The 17,784-nt window shown below is 39.0% G+C and overlaps 1 non-coding gene across 1 annotated transcript; it reads left to right on the top strand.

Annotated features, from left to right (window-relative positions):
* Nucleotides 1-7,104: 7,104 nt before the first annotated feature.
* Nucleotides 7,105-7,211, top strand: LOC141694191 (small nucleolar RNA R71). The gene has a single exon (XR_012563516.1). It is a non-coding gene; the product is annotated as a small nucleolar RNA R71 (small nucleolar RNA).
* Nucleotides 7,212-17,784: the final 10,573 nt, after the last annotated feature.

Here is a 17,784-nt window from a genome sequence, read left to right as displayed (position 1 = left end):
GAAAAGATATTTCAGTTCTGTTTTTAATTTCATATAAGATATAAAAACTTTGATTTCGAAATTATAAGATATAAGTATTTGTGAATTTTAGAACCCAGTCTCTACGTTTTCGAACCGTTCGTAATTTACGCTATAGTTCCGGAACTAGCCTTAGATACCCTTAGTAGGCGCACAAGTGTGCAACTTTAGATACCTATTAAGGGCGCGTAATTATTGAACTTTAGATGCCGACCACTGGCAAAGTGTGGTATAAAGAATAAGAATAAGAATTAGATGCCGGCTACTGGCAAAGTGTGGCCGTAGATCAAGACTGTGGTATTTATAAGAATTATCGTTTCGTTCTGTTTTATTCTGCTCAGATCTGTTATAAAATCTGTACTGTTATAAATTCTGCTCTGTTCTGTTTTAAATTCTGAATTTTAAAATATAAAACTTTGGGTTGGATTTATTTTAGAAAATGTTTTACAAAATTATTATTGTTTTAAGAAAAATCGTTTTATCAAAACACCCATTGTTTTTCTGTTTAAAAGTTAGTCAATTTGTACTTGCTGAGCTGTGTAGCTCACCCCTTTTAACATTTCAGGTTCGGAATTTGGAGCATATTAAGATTAAGGAATGAGAACTATGTGGAGATCTGTGCTGCTTCGTTTTGTGCTATTTGAATTAGAATAAAGATTTTGTTTTTAGAGAATAAATTTAATTATCTGTTAGACAATTATTATCGGATTTGTGGAGCTGCGTCTCTATTTTTATGATTTTGATTATTGAGTTTGACCGCTGCTTTGAATTTCGTGATCTATTAGAATTATCGAGTAATAATATATTTTATTTTTAGTTTTCGATTTAGAATTTAATAGTCCGGAAGTGCGGGCTGTTACAGGTGAGCTCCTGAGCAAACCTGCTCTGCGTCTCATACATGGCATCCATCCGCCGTGAAAGCCTCCTATACTGGGCATCAACCATCCCAGCACCCTCCTGAGCTCTCGAAGAACCAGCCTCATCACGCCCTGGCCTAGCCATAGTAGCACCTCGTGCTGGACGCCCTCCTGGAAGACGATAACCCAGCCCATGCTCCTCAGGCTCACCACCGGTCCACTCCTGCATCCCATTCAGAGTGCCAGAATTAATCGGAGCTGCCGGCAACTGCAACTGCTCATGAGCCGGCCAGTTCACTCCCACTGCTTGGCATAGCTTCGTAACCGTGGATGCATAAGGGATGTTCATATGCTTCGCTCCCCTCAAAAACTTCAGAATTCCTTGGTAGATAAACTCACCAAGGTCCACATAGTACTCCTCATTCAGAATTCCCCACACCAACTGTGCTCTCTCAACTGTGACCTCGTGTGCATGCGAAGAAGGCAAAATATTAGCACAAATAAATGCATTCCATGCACGGGCATACCTGTTCAAGGCGATCGCCGGAAAGTGACGATATTCATTAGTGCCGGTCCTGAAGGTCCAAACTGTGTCTGGTCGACAGAGAGTCGCACAAATCAAATCCAAGTCAAAATCCTCAGCAGTCTTTTCATTCCAGTTCTCCTCCTCGGGCTTCCTCTCTCGCTGTCCAATCACACGGCGAATCGCCGCAGGATGATAATCAACCGTCAGCCCTCGGACCACAGAAAACCCATTCTTTTCGGCCTTCGCGTTCGCGTAGAACTCGCGAACAACGCTCATCGGTACCGCTTCGGGTGACTCACAAAAAGCTATCCACCCCTTCTCTGCAATCATGGGCAGCAACTCACCATCCCTCCCCGATGGTAAAAACCCCCTCTCCTTCAGAATCGGCTTCCCCAACAGCCTAGTGTACTCCTCCTCCGCGGCTCTGTCAGTTAACCGAGGCCTTGCAGCAGTACCCCTCGATGAATCAGCAGTAGGAACTGTGCTGCTGCTGTCAATAGTGCGTGCTCTCTTGGGTGCCATTGATTCGTGAATAAAAGTGTGTAAGAACTGATTTTTGATGTTTGTGAGAGAGTTTAAGTGTAGGAAGTTTTGTGGGAGATATGTAGGATAGGTGTATGTATATATAGGGTGTGGATTAGATTAGGGTTTGGGAATTAAGGGTTAAAATGATGGGGTAGTGGGAACAAATCGTGGGTTTTATGGGCTAAAACTGTTTTTGTGTTTTTTTGTTTTTTTTTTCTGAACTGTAAAAAAAATTCTAGTACTCGACCCCTGAGCGGTCGCTCAGCAAAGCTGAGCAGGCGCTCAGGGGGTCACTGGAGAAAAAAATTTTCAGCCCCTGTTTTCTGATTTTTTTGTGTTTTTGGATAGGTTATTAACTTCTAAGGGTTCCTGTAACAACAATTCATGGGTTGCCTCCCACACAGCGCTTCTTTTTCGTCATTAGCTTGACGTTTCGTACCCTTCTCAAGTAGTCAACAAAATGGCACTAACCACTTCTCGGTTTGCCATGTCCCCATAGTAGTGCTTCAACCGCTGACCGTTAACCTTGAATGCTTGGTCCGGATCATTCTCAAAAATTTCCACCGCTCCATGTGGAAACACAGTTTTGACAATAAAAGGTCCAGACCACCTTGATTTCAACTTCCCAGGAAAAAGTCGGAGCCGAGAGTTGAATAAGAGAACTTGTTGCCCTGGCACAAATAACTTAGGATGTAGCTTCCTATTGTGCCACATCTTCAACTTTTCCTTATACATTTTGTTATTCTCGTACACTTGAAGTCGAAATTCATCAAGTTCATTAAGCTGAAGCATTCTTTTCTTACCAGCTGCATCTAAATCCAGGTTCAACTTCTTCAATGCCCAGTAGGCCTTATGCTCAAGCTCCGCAGGTAGATGACATCCCTTACCGTACACTAACTGAAACGGTGACATCCCAAGTGGAGTTTTGTATGCTGTTCTGTAAGCCCAAACAGCTTCATCGAGCTTTAAAGACCAATCCTTCCTCGACGGACAAACAACCTTCTCTAGAATGCGCTTTATCTCTCTGTTAGACACTTCCGCTTGACCATTTGTTTGCGGATGATAGGCAGTAGCTACTCGATGATTCACATTATAACGCTGCATCATAGAAGTGAACTTACGGTTGCAAAAATGTGATCTTTCATCACTTATGATTACCCGAGGTGTTCCAAACCTTGTGAAAATTTGCTTATGAAGAAAATTTAGCACTGCCTTTGCATTATTTGTCGGTAAAGCTTTAACTTTGACCCATTTTGAGACATAATCGACTGCCAGCAAGAAGTACTGATTATTGCAAGACGAGATAAAAGGCCCCATGAAATCGATTCCCCACACATCAAAGACCTCGACTTCAAGCATCACATTTAATGGCATCTCATCCTTCCTTGACAAATTTCCCACTCTTTGGCAACGATCACACCTTAAAACAAACTGATGAGCATCCTTGAACAAAGTAGGCCAAAAAAAACCTGCTTGCAGAATACGAGCTGCCGTCTTCTCACCACCATAGTGTCCACCATAAACCGTGGAATGGCAGTCTCGTAATATCCCCTCCGTCTCACAGAACAGGATACATCTCCTGATGATCTGGTCAGCTCCCTGTCTAAACAAATATGGTTCATCCCACATATACCACTTCACCTCATGCAGAAACTTCTTCTTTTGAGCGGATGTCAAATTATGAGGCATTATATTGCTGAAGAAATAATTTACAATATCTGCAAACCATGGTTCTTCCTCCTGAATTGCAAACAACTGCTCATCCGGAAAAGATTCATTGATTAACGTCCTATCTTGTGAAGTAGAATCGGGATTCTCTAACCTAGAGAGATGGTCAGCTACTTGATTCTCAGTACCTTTTCTATCTTTGATCTCTAACTCAAATTCCTGAAGTAAAAGCACCCAACGAATGAGTCTCGGCTTCGAATCCTTCTTGGAAAGCAGATAGCGAATAGCCGCATGATCAGTGAATACTGTTACTTTTGTACCAAGTAGATAAGATCGAAATTTCTTAAAACCAAAGACTATAGCCAAAAGCTCCTTCTCAGTAGTGGTGTAGTTCAATTGGGCACCATTTAAAGTCTTACTCGCATAGTAGACCACATGGAAGAGGTTTTTCTTGCGCTGTCCCAGAACTGCACCTACCGCATAATCACTCGCATCACACATCATCTCAAACGGTTCTGTCCAATCTGGTGCTGTAATAACTGGTGCAGTGATCAAACTCTTCTTGAGAGTCTCGAATGCTGCCAAACATTCATCATCAAATTTGAAAAGCACATCTTTCTCAAGCAAATTGCACAACGGCTTAGATATCTTTGAAAAGTCCTTGATGAATCGCCGATAAAAACCCGCATGACCAAGAAAACTACGGATTCCTTTCACAGAATTAGGTGGGGGAAGATTTTCAATGACTCCCACCTTGGCCTTGTCCACCTCCAGACCCTTGCTAGAGACCTTATGCCCAAGGATAATGCCTTCACGCACCATAAAATGACATTTCTCCCAATTGAGCACCAAATTAGTTTCCACGCATCTTTTGAGTACGGCACGCAGATTATTCAAACATTCATCATATGAATGTCCAAAGACGGAGAAGTCGTCCATGAACACTTCGACGTTATTTCCAATCATGTCAGAGAATATAGCCATCATACATCTCTGAAAAGTGGCTGGGGCACCACATAACCCAAACGAAACTCTGCGAAAAGCAAACGTGCCAAATGGACAAGTGAAGGTAGTCTTTTCCCGATCCTCTGGTGCAATACAAATCTGATTATACCCGGAATAACCATCCAGAAGACAAAAATACTCATGACCCGCCAATCTGTCAAGCATCTGATCAATAAATGGAAGAGGGAAGTGATCCTTCCTTGTGGCTTTGTTCAATTTTCTATAATCCATGCATACTCTCCATCCTGTAACTGTTCGAGTAGGGATGAGCTCATTCTTTTCATTTGCGACCACAGTGATACCTCCTTTCTTAGGTACACATTGTACGGGGCTCACCCACGAGCTGTCAGAAATAGGATAAATGATGCCTGCATCCAGCCATTTCAGAATTTCTTTCTTCACCACCTCCTTCATGATGGGATTCAGTATTCGCTGTTGTTCCACAGTTGGCTTACTACCTTCCTCTAGCAGAATTTTATGCATACAATATGAAGGACTTATCCCCTTGATGTCTGCTATGGTCCATCCTATAGCCGATTTGAATTCTCTCAAAATCCTTAAGAGCTTGTCTTCCTCACTACCTGAAAGGTCAGATGAAATAATAACAGGTAACGTAGATGAATCACCTAAAAAAGCATACCTCAAGTGTTCCGGTAATGGCTTGAGCTCCAAGGTAGGTGCTTCCTCTATTGATGGTTTGAGCTTCCCTCCAGCATTCTTAAGGTCAGAAGTACCAAGAGATTTAAATGGTATGTCCAGCTTTCGCTTCCAGGGAGAAGCGTTCAGATATTGTAATTGCTCGTAGCCATCTTCATCATCGCTGTCAAAATCCCCCACTAAGGCCTTTTCCAATGCATCAGACATTAGCATGCGATTGAGTTCCGAAGTAACCGCAGAATCAATCACATCCAATTTTAAGCACTCCTCATCTTCTGTAGGGAATTTCATTGCCTTGAATACGTTGAAGGTCACATCCTGATCTTGGACCCGCATAGTAAGTTCACCTTTTTGCACATCTATCAAGGTACGGCCAGTAGCCAAGAAAGGCCTTCCCAAGATTATGGGAATCTTCTTATCTTCCTCAAAATCCAGAATAACAAAATCTGCAGGAAAGAAGAGCTTATCCACCTTGACGAGCACATCCTCAACTATGCCCCTTGGGTAAGTAATGGAACGATCAGCCAATTGTAGCGACATGTATGTGGGTTTTGAATCAGGCAGATCCAGCTTTTTAAAGATCGACAACGGCATCAGATTAATGTTTGCTCCCAAATCACAAAGGCACTTGTCAAAAGTCAGATTGCCAATGGTGCAAGGAATGGTGAAGCTTCCTGGATCTTTCAGTTTTGGTGGTAACTTTTGCTGCAGAACAGCGCTGCATTCTTTCGTGAGAACAACGGTTTCAAGGTCATCCAGTTTCACCTTCCTTGAAAGAATAGTCTTCATAAACTTCGCATAACTAGGCATTTGTTCCAGAGCCTCGGCGAAAGGTATATTGATGTGAAGTTTCTTGAACACCTCCAGAAACTTCCTGAACTGTCTATCCAGCTTTTGTTGTTGCAATCTCTTAGAAAAAGGTGGTGGAGGATAGAGCTGTTTCTCCCCTGTATTAGCCTCAGGCAGAGTGTGTTCAACAGTAGTCTTCATTGGTTCCGCCGCTTTCTCCTTTTACTTAGATTCTTCATCTCTAAATTCGCTTCACCTTCTTTTGCCTTTTCAGCATTAGCCACTTTTCCAGACCTTAAGGTAATAGCCTTGACTTGCTCTTTAGCTTCCTTCCTTCCTGGTACTTCCGTGTCACTGGGAAGAGTGCCAGGTTGACGATTGAGCACTGCATTGGCTAATTGACCGATTTGATTTTCCAAGGTCTTGATAGAAACCGCCTGACTCTTGCACAACAGCTTAAGTTCCTCAAAATTAGCACTGGTAGGTGCAGCTGTACTTCCCTGTTGAGGATATGATTGCCTTGTAGCATACTGCTGTGGTTGCTGGAATCCAGGTGGGTTAAACTGTTTACTCACTCCTTGCTGATATGGTGGCTGAATAGCATTCTGATTATTCTCCCAGCTGAAATTTGGATGATTTCTGTTGTTAGGATGATAGGTCGCTGGCACAGGCTGCTGTTGTCGCTGATAATTATTCACATACTGAACAGATTCGTTGACAAGAGAACACTGATCCGTAGCATGAGAACCTGCACAAAGCTCACAAACCATAGCTATTTGATTAACTCCATATGTAGCCAGAGAATCAACCTTCATTGATAGCGCTTGGAGCTGGGCTGCAATAGCGGTGGCTGCATCAACTTCCAGAATACCTGCTACCTTTCCTGACGTCATCCTCTGAGTTGGATTTTGATGCTCATATGCAGCCATCGTCTCTATAAGATTATACGCCTCAGTATAGCTTTTAGCCCATAAGGCGCCTCCAGCTGCTGCATCGAGCATGGGCCGAGATTGGGCCCCCAAACCATTATAGAAACCAGTGATCACCATCCAATCCGGCATTCCATGATGTGGACATTTTCTCAACATTTCCTTGTAGCGTTCCCAAGCCTCGCACATAGATTCTGTAGGTTGCTGCGCAAACTGAGTAAGAGCACTCCTCATAGCAGCAGTCTTTGCCATCGGATAAAACTTCACCAGAAAATTTTGCGCAAGATCTTGCCACGTAGTGATGGACCCAGCTGGTTCAGAATGTAACCAGTCTTTAGCCTTGTCCCTCAGTGAGAATGGGAAAAGCCTCAACTTGATAGCCTCATCAGTCACGCCATTATACTTAAAAGTGCTGCAGATCTCGACAAAATTCCTTATGTGCATGTTGGGGTCTTCAGTTGCCGCTCCTCCAAAAGAAACAGAATTCTGCACCATCTGAATAGTGCCCGTCTTGATTTCAAAGGTGTTAGCTTGAATAGCCGGATGAAGGATGCTTGACTGAATGTCATCAATTTTAGGCCGAGAAAAATCCATAAGAGCTGGATCAGCTTGAACAATACGATCTCCCATGTTTACTGGTTCTTTCTGCTCAGTTCCTGAATCCGAATCCTCAAAATCTAACTTCTCTGGAATATCAAGAACTTCGTCTGTCTCCTCAGCTGTATCTAAAGTCCTCTTGCGAGCACGAGAACGAGTTTGCATAAACGCTTGCTAAAGTACCTGAAACACAACCGGAAAAAAATAAGTAACTACTACGTCCTAATCACTGAGTCCTAATGACCAATGATGGTAAGTACATAAACTAAACAAATACGCCGAGTCCCCGGCAGCGGCGCCAAAAACTTGTTAGGGCTAAAATACGCACTAATATTCACGCAAGTATACGCGTTCGCAAGTAATATAGAATACTTTCTAGTTCGTTCCCACAGAGACTCAGACTAAATTATTGTCTAATTAAACTCACTCACCAATGTATGATTACTTCTCAATGTTAAGATACTAACACTTAAAATTGTTGATTAAATATTAACTATAATTAACTACTTAATTAATCACTTAACTAACACTTCAATTTATCAATAATAAAACACTCATGAGATCACAACTTCATTATTACTTCCTTCTATAGCCATTGTTATTACCTTTAGCATGTGACATTGATGATATTAATCGAATAACACGAAACTGATAAAAGCCAACTTTCATTGCACTAATACCATTCTACCAAGCATCCACAATTAAGATAAAAGTTGAATAGTCATCAATTATGTTGAGTTCCTATATGTCTACAGAAATTGACAACACAACGATTTAAGCACAAGTTATTCCTTTTGATTACATAGGGCAAATAAAACTGTTAGAGTTACCCACTAATCATGCACAACGTACATGAACCTATGCTAGCATGGCAAGTTCTAAATCTCAAGATCCACCGTCGCTTCACAAGAGATTAACACCCTATCTTATATGTTCGCGACACACATAAGACGAATACGCACAACCAATACTAGATATCATACAATCATCACACACTAAAGTATTAAACAATTAACTAAAGAATTCCATAATAAATCCATTGCAACCCCATGATCACGATTAGCCCATAATAGCACTTATCGTCATCATGGGTTCATATGAAATCATGATAAACAAACACAAGAAAATAATAAATAAACTAATTATATTAAAACAGAGTACGTCACAAGAGTAAATAAGTTCAAAGCAAGAAAACTAGCATCCAACGTTACAACGAAACAAGAATCACAAGAAGATATGCTTCCTATTCGTTGCGGTGTGCTAAATCGGTCTTCTTCCTTATCTCCTTCGCTCCTTGCGTAAAAAAACAATCTTCTTCAATCCACCTTGTGAAAACATCTCAAATCTACTTATATAATAGTCCCATAAAACTCAGATTACATAGAAGTGGAAACCAAACAGAAGTAGAAGTCCAGAAACATTATATCTTTTTTTCCCGACCCTGCGCGGCCGCTCAGCATAGCTGAGCGGGCGCTCAGCTTGCTGCGCGGCCGCTCAGCAATGCTGAGCGGGCGCTCAGACCTCTACTGGAAAAAATCTGATTTTGCTCCGTTTCTTCGCCGTAATCTACCCGTTTCTTTCCTCTCGCAATGGTGAACACATGCCAAGGCTTATTCTTGATGATTCCTCCCCCGAAATGCAACTAATACCCTGAAATGCATAAACACTAGAAAAACGCATCAAATACACAAAATACTTGATTTCAAGACACCAATTTAAGCCATTTTAAGACGTTCTAAGTGGTATAAAATGCCACTTATCAGTTATTCAGATGCAGATTATGCAGGTTGTAGAATTGATAGAAAGAGTACAACAGGAACCTGTCAATTTCTAGGAAACAAGCTTATGTCCTGGTTCAGTAAAAAGCAAAATTCAGTTTCTACTTCTACAGCTGAAGCTGAATATATTGCTGCTGGCAGTTGCTTTGCTGTGCACAGATTTTATGGATGGGAAATCAATTGCTAGACTATGGTTTGCAAGTTGAGAGGATTCCTATTTTCTGTGATAACACAAGTGCAATTGCCATCACTGAAAATCCAGTACAACATTCAAGGACAAAGCACATAGATATCAAGTACCATTTCATAAGGGAACATGTAATGAATGGTACTGTGGAACTACATTTTGTTCCCAGTGAGAAGCAGCTTGCAGATACCTTTACCAAGCCACTGGATGAATCCACCTTTTTAAGGTTGGTAAGTGAGTTAGGTATGCTTAATTATTCTTAAATCTTTCTGAGTTATTTTGCAAGTTGAAATGCAGCCAGAAATTTAATTGGTTTTTCAGTCATGGATGAAATTTTGGTTAAGTCAAAAAGTTACATCTCGACGGATGATCTTTATCCATCAAGTTTGATCATCCGCCGATATACTATTTGCTAATAAAAAATCAATTACTTTTCTGGAATATTTTATATCTCGACGGATAACAGTTTATCCTCATCCGTCGAATTGTCTTAATCTCAGCCGTTAATTCCCTGTACATTATCCATCGAGTATACTTACAGTTTGTAAGCATTACACGACGGATAATGGGTGGAATTTTTACAGTTTATTTTTAAACGGCTATTTTAGGCAATTTCTATTGGTTACTTTATTTTACTTTATTGTTTTTATCAGTTATTTTTGAGATAGTATAAAAGCTTATTTCATTGCAATTGTTTTTCTTTTATCATTCTCAAATTCAACTGCTCTAATTTCATTCTCTCTCAAAGCACTTACTCTCTTCCTTCAAGCTCCTATTCTCTAACAATGGCACCTGTTGTAAAGATTATGTCTCAAACTGGGTTCATTTATGAGAAGAACAACTTCACCGCATTAGTGAACAAGGGTATTCAGCAATCAGATGACTATCACAAGATGATGGACTTTGTGAAGACTTGTAAGCTCAATTATGCCATGCTGGAATCACCCACAATATTCTGTGAAGTTGTTGAAGAAATGTGGACCACTGCTACCTATAACTCTACAGATAAGACCATCACTCTAACCATCAAAGGTAAAGAATTCTGTATAAATAGTGATGTGATAAAAGCATGTTTCGAAATTCCTGATAACAATGTGACTTCACCACACACTGACACTGATATAATCAACATGCTCAATTTCATGCACTATGCACTTCCTACTTCTAAACTGAGTGATATTAGGAGAATGGGTCTTAGGAAAGAGTGGAGTTTCTTGTGTGATGTAGTTACAAAGGTTTTCTCAGGAAAGATCAGTAATTTTGATTCAGTGAATATTTCCATGCTTAACATGCTATACATGCTAGTTAAAGATAAATTTTATAATTTCAGTGATCTTGTCTTGTTTGAGTTAGGTTTCAAATTAGGGGAGTTAAATAAAAGAGGTAAAAATGTGTATTATGCTAGATTTCTTATGTTATTAGCTAACCACCTCTATGAAGAGATTGTGCTTGAGAACCCAAACAACAAACTGGATTGTTGGGTTCAAGAGAGAAGGCTCATTGCAGATTTGAACAGGGCCAATCATCACAAGGATATGCCAATGTTCTACTTTCCTGTAATGCAAGCACCTCAGGTTAGTGAGGTAAGTTCATCCATCCCTACAACTATTCCAACCTCCCCAATTTCTTTGAGTTCAAGAGTAGCTATGGCAACTGTGTCAATGACCAAACAGTTGCCTACCAAAGTTGCCAAACCTACTATTATTTCAAAATCCAAATCAAAGAAAGCCCCCTCTGGTATCTCCCAAAAGATGCCAGTTGAAAAATCCATCAAAGCCAAATAGGGGAGTGTGAAGGAGGGTAAGTTAGGTGAGGGAAGGGGTGAACATAAAAGAAACCCCAAGAATAAGCTTGGAGAGTTGAGTGAATCCCAGCCTAGCCACACTGCAGTTTCTCAACAAACTGCAGTGCTTAAAAAGGACAAAAGCTCATTTCTAATTGCATCCTCCCAAAAGGGTGTAGTTATTGAACAAAGCTCTCAACCAAGAGCACAGGCCAAGAGGGTTAGGGACACAAGCTCACCCCAAACTTATGCCAGAAAGAAGAAATCAAAAACATTTGGGGATGCACAGGGTACACACACAGTGCAAACTGGTGTAACAGACACAATCACTGCACCTTCACAAATTCAGCTTGATGTGGCTCCAATAAATGTGGAGTCACAGCCAAAATCTCTAGTTATAGAAGCACCTCAAACACCAAACTCACCAACAAATTCTCTGGATGTGGATATGATACACACATCAATTCCTGATTCCCCTTCTTTAACTCTGTTGGGGAAGCCAAAATCTAGTACAAGTGAGCATCATCTTTTAGATGATCTGTTGGCTCACTTGCCAATTCTTTCAGGAACTGTTGTGTCATATGTGCCCAAAATATCTTCAATCAGCACAGAGTCAACAATAGTTTCTATTCCCACCTCATTTATTTCTACTCTCTCGACGAATATTGCTCATCCGTCGAGCAGTCATTGTATCCCGACAGATAAGCCTAACAGCAGGTATCCGTCGGATAGCAAAACCACTCACTCGATGGATATCACTCATCCGTCGGGTATCTCTATACAGCTTCAAACTTCAATTATTTCAAGTGCAGAAGATCTAGTGGTTGTATAGTCACTCTTAGGATTGAGAGAGCAGAGTGTTTTGAGTGAGAGTCTGGGTTGCTCCCAGGAAAAAGGAGAGGAAATGGGTGAAAATCTGCAATCCATTTCTTTAGGATTGACAAAAGAGAGTGAGAGGAGTCCCACCTTAGTAGGTGAAGGTGAGGGTGTGAGGGTGGAGAGCCAGGGTGAGACCCTGATGTAACAAAAGAGAGAACATGAGAGAAATGCAGGTACTGGAGCAATAAAGATGGATGTTGTTGCTAGTGAGTTAATGAATGTCCAGGATGCAGACAGGGAAGGACTATCTCAGCATCCTAAAGCTGTTATAGATTCTACTTCTCTTGATGCTGATGCATTTACTCACCCTGTTCCAGCTTATCAAATTCTAGCTGAACAGGGCAATGACAATGCAAAAAGTATGCTCAATCTGGTGCATACCACTCAGTCTATGCAACGGGCTAAGGATGCCATCACAGCTTTGCCTTCTACAGCTGGTGATGTGGACTATGAGACTGGGGGTTCAGCTGATTTTTTTGGAGATGGGAGTGGGATAGTGGAGATGAAGCAATGGACATAGGGGGAGAAGTAGGTTCAAGCTCAAGGTCAGGTATGCCATCATGGGCATTCTCAAAGAACTTTGATGAGCATTACTTCAAGACAACCCTGATCCAGTTAATTAGTCAGACAAATACTGCTCTTCAAACCACTACCAATGCAAGCACCAAGAAGCTCCTTCAGGCACATCTTGCCTCCCTGCAACTTCAGCAAATACAAGGCCTCCAGCATGCTAGAGATGTGGATTCTATGAAGGGTGATATTGAGGAGATGAAGAAGGCTATTTCAGACAGGATAGATTCTAAACTTCCAGAAGCTACAATGCTTGACATCAAGAGGCAATTAAGGAAAAATTATGATCTGTCAACCAAGATAGATGCCTTGGATACAAGAATGTCAGCCATGGAAGCATCTTTGACTGCCATTCATCTTCATCAAGCCCAACAGACTAATCTACTTCAAAAACTGATGGCAGCTCAAACCCCCTCCACAGCTCAACTTGATGATAACAAAAAGGGGGAGAAAGGACCAAGTGAGGGGGAGAAGCTTCAGATACAAATCAGTAAAGTAATTGTGCCTTCAATTACTATCTCAAAGCCACCAGTCACAGATGGTATAGATCTGATTCAAGTAGCAGCAGCCAACTTGAAAGTTGTTAAGAAAGAAAAGTTGAGTTTAGTCAACTGGGAGAAGATTGATGAGGAGATACAGAAAAAGTTTGAACTTTTCAAGGAGCCAGTTAAGTCAGCCATCCATCACTCTCAAGTCAAGCAAATTAGTGTGAATGAGATGAGCATGAACTATCTGGAAAGAGGATAATCTTCCTACATCAAGTCTCCAAAGGCTGAAATGATTCTTAAACCAAGGGCAAACTACTCAAAATCATCCTTGAAGAACCCCTTGGACACTATATATGAGACACCCAAACCTGATGAGAAGAAGCTTCTGTCAAGATCAATTGTCTTCTATAAAGATCCAGCTGATTCAGTTTCTAAAAGGAGGATTGCTAAGATTTTCAGAAATGGGAAAGAAATTTGTGTGGTGGCTGGACACCCTCAATTTGCTCAAGCAAAGAGAGAAGAAAAAGCTAGATTGAAGCAGGAAAAGAAGCAGGCTGCTCTAGATGCTAAAAAGGCTAAACAAAAGAGAGAGCAGATTGCTATCTTGGCCAAGCTACATGCTGTAAACTCATCACAACAAATTCCCTATCAATCATCTGAAGCTACTGAATCAAGGAAACAAGTTGAAGAATAGAAGAAATCTCCAAGAAAGAAGCAATTGGCTAAAAGAACTAAAAGAAAACTGGATATTATTGACAAAGAATTGGAAGATAAATTTCCTAAGGAATTCACACCAGCTACAACTCAAGCATCAAAGCCCTCTGTGGTATTTGAAGATATAAGGGTGGTGGATCCCTACAGGAATATTCATGGTGAACCTATTGTGCCCAAGGATGAGTCAATAGAATGGGAGAATATATCAATTCCAGACTTCAATCTACCAATCTTTAGCAAGCCAAAAAGGACAAAGTCAAGAGCAGTCAAGAAAGTAAAGCTTTCACCTCTCAAATCCAAATCTATAGTCAAAGCTCAACCCAAAGTCAATAGGGGAGACTATATGTACTTGTGTGACATCAAAGAATTTTCAGATCTAAATCTCTATCTGGATGAACTAGATGAAGTGAGGGCAATTGATGCATACAGAAACCTACCTGAAAGGTTAGTGTTCAAGTACAAAGGAGGAAAGGAGATTCAGTGGCCACTTCACAGGATTCTTCAAGAGAGCCAAGCTGTACTGGTTAAAGTGTATTCATCCTTCAAGAAGAACTTTGGGTTCAATGTCACTGCAAGAAGACTAGTATTGAAGAAGATTGAAAAACTAAGGAGTGTTAGAGTTAAAAATGCACTCCCAAAAACTCTAATCATCCCATACACAGGGAGAAGAGTGCATCTAAGGCCCTACTGGCTGATGGAGTTCATGGATGACAAAGGTGTGAGAAGATTCTTCAGATTAGAAGACCAATTGAGCATCTCTAGCAATGAGACTTTCTTGGAAATACAACGAAATCTAAATCTCTCAGAATCTGATAAACTGGAATTCCACAGGTAGCTCCAAAATCAGATTGATGAAAACAACTGAAAGCTTGGAAGAAGATCCAAACCTTCAAGAAACTAGAAAAATCTGCTCAGGCTAGAGGAGCATCTTGAAAATAACTGTGAGCTAAACTTTGTACATTTTGTTATTTGAAGCACTTTTCAGTATTATCTACTTTTTTTTAAAGCTGTATGTTTAGGGTGTTTTGTTATCATCAAGTATCTCTTAATTTATGGCTACAATTCCAGTAGACATAAATTGGGGGAGATTGTTGTGCATATGTTGTGTACTTGATGATTACATAAACAAAACACCTAAGTAGATTTTACTTAGTGAAATTATGTAGCACTCGGCGGATAAGAATTTTAGTCCCGACGGATAACTCATTATAGTCCCGACGGATGATGACTTATTATCCATCGAGTGAGTAGCTTATTTAATAATGAGTCTGTAGAACATTTCTGCATACACCTTTGTATAGATTCTATAGTAGCATTTAAGTCATGTTGACTTTAACTAGATATGCAGAATAGGTTGATTAATTGTACATAGATGATGCCTTGTAATTCTTCATAAATGAATTGAAGTCAAGTGCCAAAATAGCTACCGACGGATGATTAACAAAGCAGTCGACGGATGATCAAATGGCTATCAACGGATGTTCAATATAGCAGTCGACGGATGATCAATGAAGTCATCAACGGATGATCATAAAATCGACGGATGATCATGTACTCAACGGATAAAGAATTCAAATATCAGTTGACAGTGACAACTAGTCACATGCGTCGAAGTGTATGCAAATGGAATGAGGAAGCCTATTAACTGGGTAATAGAGAACAAAGTAGAAAAGCATTAGACCTGATAGTTTTTATAATGATCTTGTCTTTTGACTTTGTAATCTTGGTAATATATAAACCAAGAAGTAGCAAATAGAAATATATCTGAGATACAAAAAGTGAGAAATATTTGTAAGCAGAATTATTAGCATTTCTCTGTATTCTCAGTAGTTCATATTTGTAAGCAGCTGTGAGCATTCTTGCACACAGAGTTCTCTCGATATATATTATATATCTCTGGTGGAATTATTCAAATCCACCAGAAAGTTTTTAAAGACTCTTGTTTTTAATTACTTGTGTTTTGATTCACTTAAGTTTTTATTCCGCATTGTGCTAATCAATACACTTATATTTATATTCGAGTTTGAACATTTTATTTCAAGAAAAAGTTTCAAGAATTTCATTCAACCCCCCTTCTGTAATTCTTGTCATAATTGTTAAGGGACTAACAAATCTTCCAGTAACTTTATGTTTGTTCGTCGTGCTTCCATTTGTTCACGGGTATCTGTCATATACATATTAAGTAATATACTAGATTATTAACTGATTAAACATTATATGAATCTAATTCCAAACTGTTCACTAGTTTGTACTTTTGTCTACTGCTCTCGCATAAGAGTTTGTTCCAACTATTAACTGTAATCGTCTTAATACATATCACAAGTACAAACATTAGTATACAAATTCTACAACATACATAAGAACTTAAACATATACAAAACATATAAAGATGCAGAACATACATAATCTACTAACATACATAACAGAGTGTATACAAACAATACTTACAATAATCACAATTTGTCAGTGATAATCTAGCCCGTGCATACAATACTCACAACTTCAATCCTATTATCAATACCAATTAACAATATTCATGGGTCAATACAACACATTGAGCAATTATACGAACTTATTGATATTACTGAACCAGATAAAGTTAAATCAAAGTCAATTATTGACAAATTTGAGTGTTAATTGAAAGATAAACCTTGAAGAAACGCAAACCTGATTAATCGAAGTGAAATTTGTTCGCTCGGCCGCTATTTTCCCTCTTCTCCCTCTTTTCCGGTCGTTTTCTCCTAGATCTACATGCGACGGTTTTGTGTCCCAGTGTTTTGAGATATAAATATGTAGGATATTTTAAAAGTAAATATAAATATTAATATGTAAGGTAGTTTAAAAACAAATATAAAATGTGTAAGCTATTTTAAAAATAAATGTAAAGATAGTTTTCTCAACTAATATAAAAATTTTGTCATTAATGGATTTTATTGATATTATAATTTTAAAAGATATAGGTCAAAATAATATTCTAAGGATCGTAATATTTTCATCATTATCAACCAAAATGAACCAAAAGGAGAAGTATCAAGTAGAGTACAGTACAGTTAAATTAAAATATGAGATTATTTAAATTATTTATTATATTTTTAAATAACACTTTATTATTTAATATATAATGAAAATATATTATGAATATCCTATATTTTTAGATGTAAGATAATTTACCCAACTAACATAAAACCTGTGTCATTAATGGATTTTACTGATATTATAATTTCATTATAATATACATTACAATCACATTATACGGATACGTTATATAACCGCGGTAGAACGTAATATTTTTTTTTATCATTATCCACTCAAATGAACAAGAATTGTTGAACTATAACTTAATAGAACAAAAATTGCTCAAAAACTTTCTATGATTACAAAATTACTTGAAATAAAATAAAATAAATAAAATATTTAGAAAGAGTTAGGTGTCTGCTTATTGTATCCTCTTCAATTTTCACTGTTTCTACATGTTTGTACAATGTAAATGCAACTATTATAATACGACCGACAATATGATATTATTAATGACTCAAGAATTTAATGTGATAAATTAAATAAAGTAAAATAATTTTTTTGGAGTCCATAATAATCATTATTCCGATTGCTGTCTGTTGTTGGTTCGTATCCATTTTGTGTGTTTTATCCATAGATTACGATTGAAATGCAACTATTTTATTACAACTGCCAATTTGATATGTTATTTGCAGAAACAAGCATCTATTGACATGAGCGGTTTACTGTCACAACAATACTTATCCAACATATTTGTTCGTATGTTCTACCATTACTCCTTTCATGTCGAATACTAATT

The sequence above is a fragment of the Apium graveolens genome, chromosome 10, assembly GCF_009905375.1.
Source record: "Apium graveolens cultivar Ventura chromosome 10, ASM990537v1, whole genome shotgun sequence".
Classification (NCBI taxonomy): domain Eukaryota; kingdom Viridiplantae; phylum Streptophyta; class Magnoliopsida; order Apiales; family Apiaceae; genus Apium; species Apium graveolens.
This window is presented reverse-complemented; position numbering and strand designations above follow the sequence as displayed.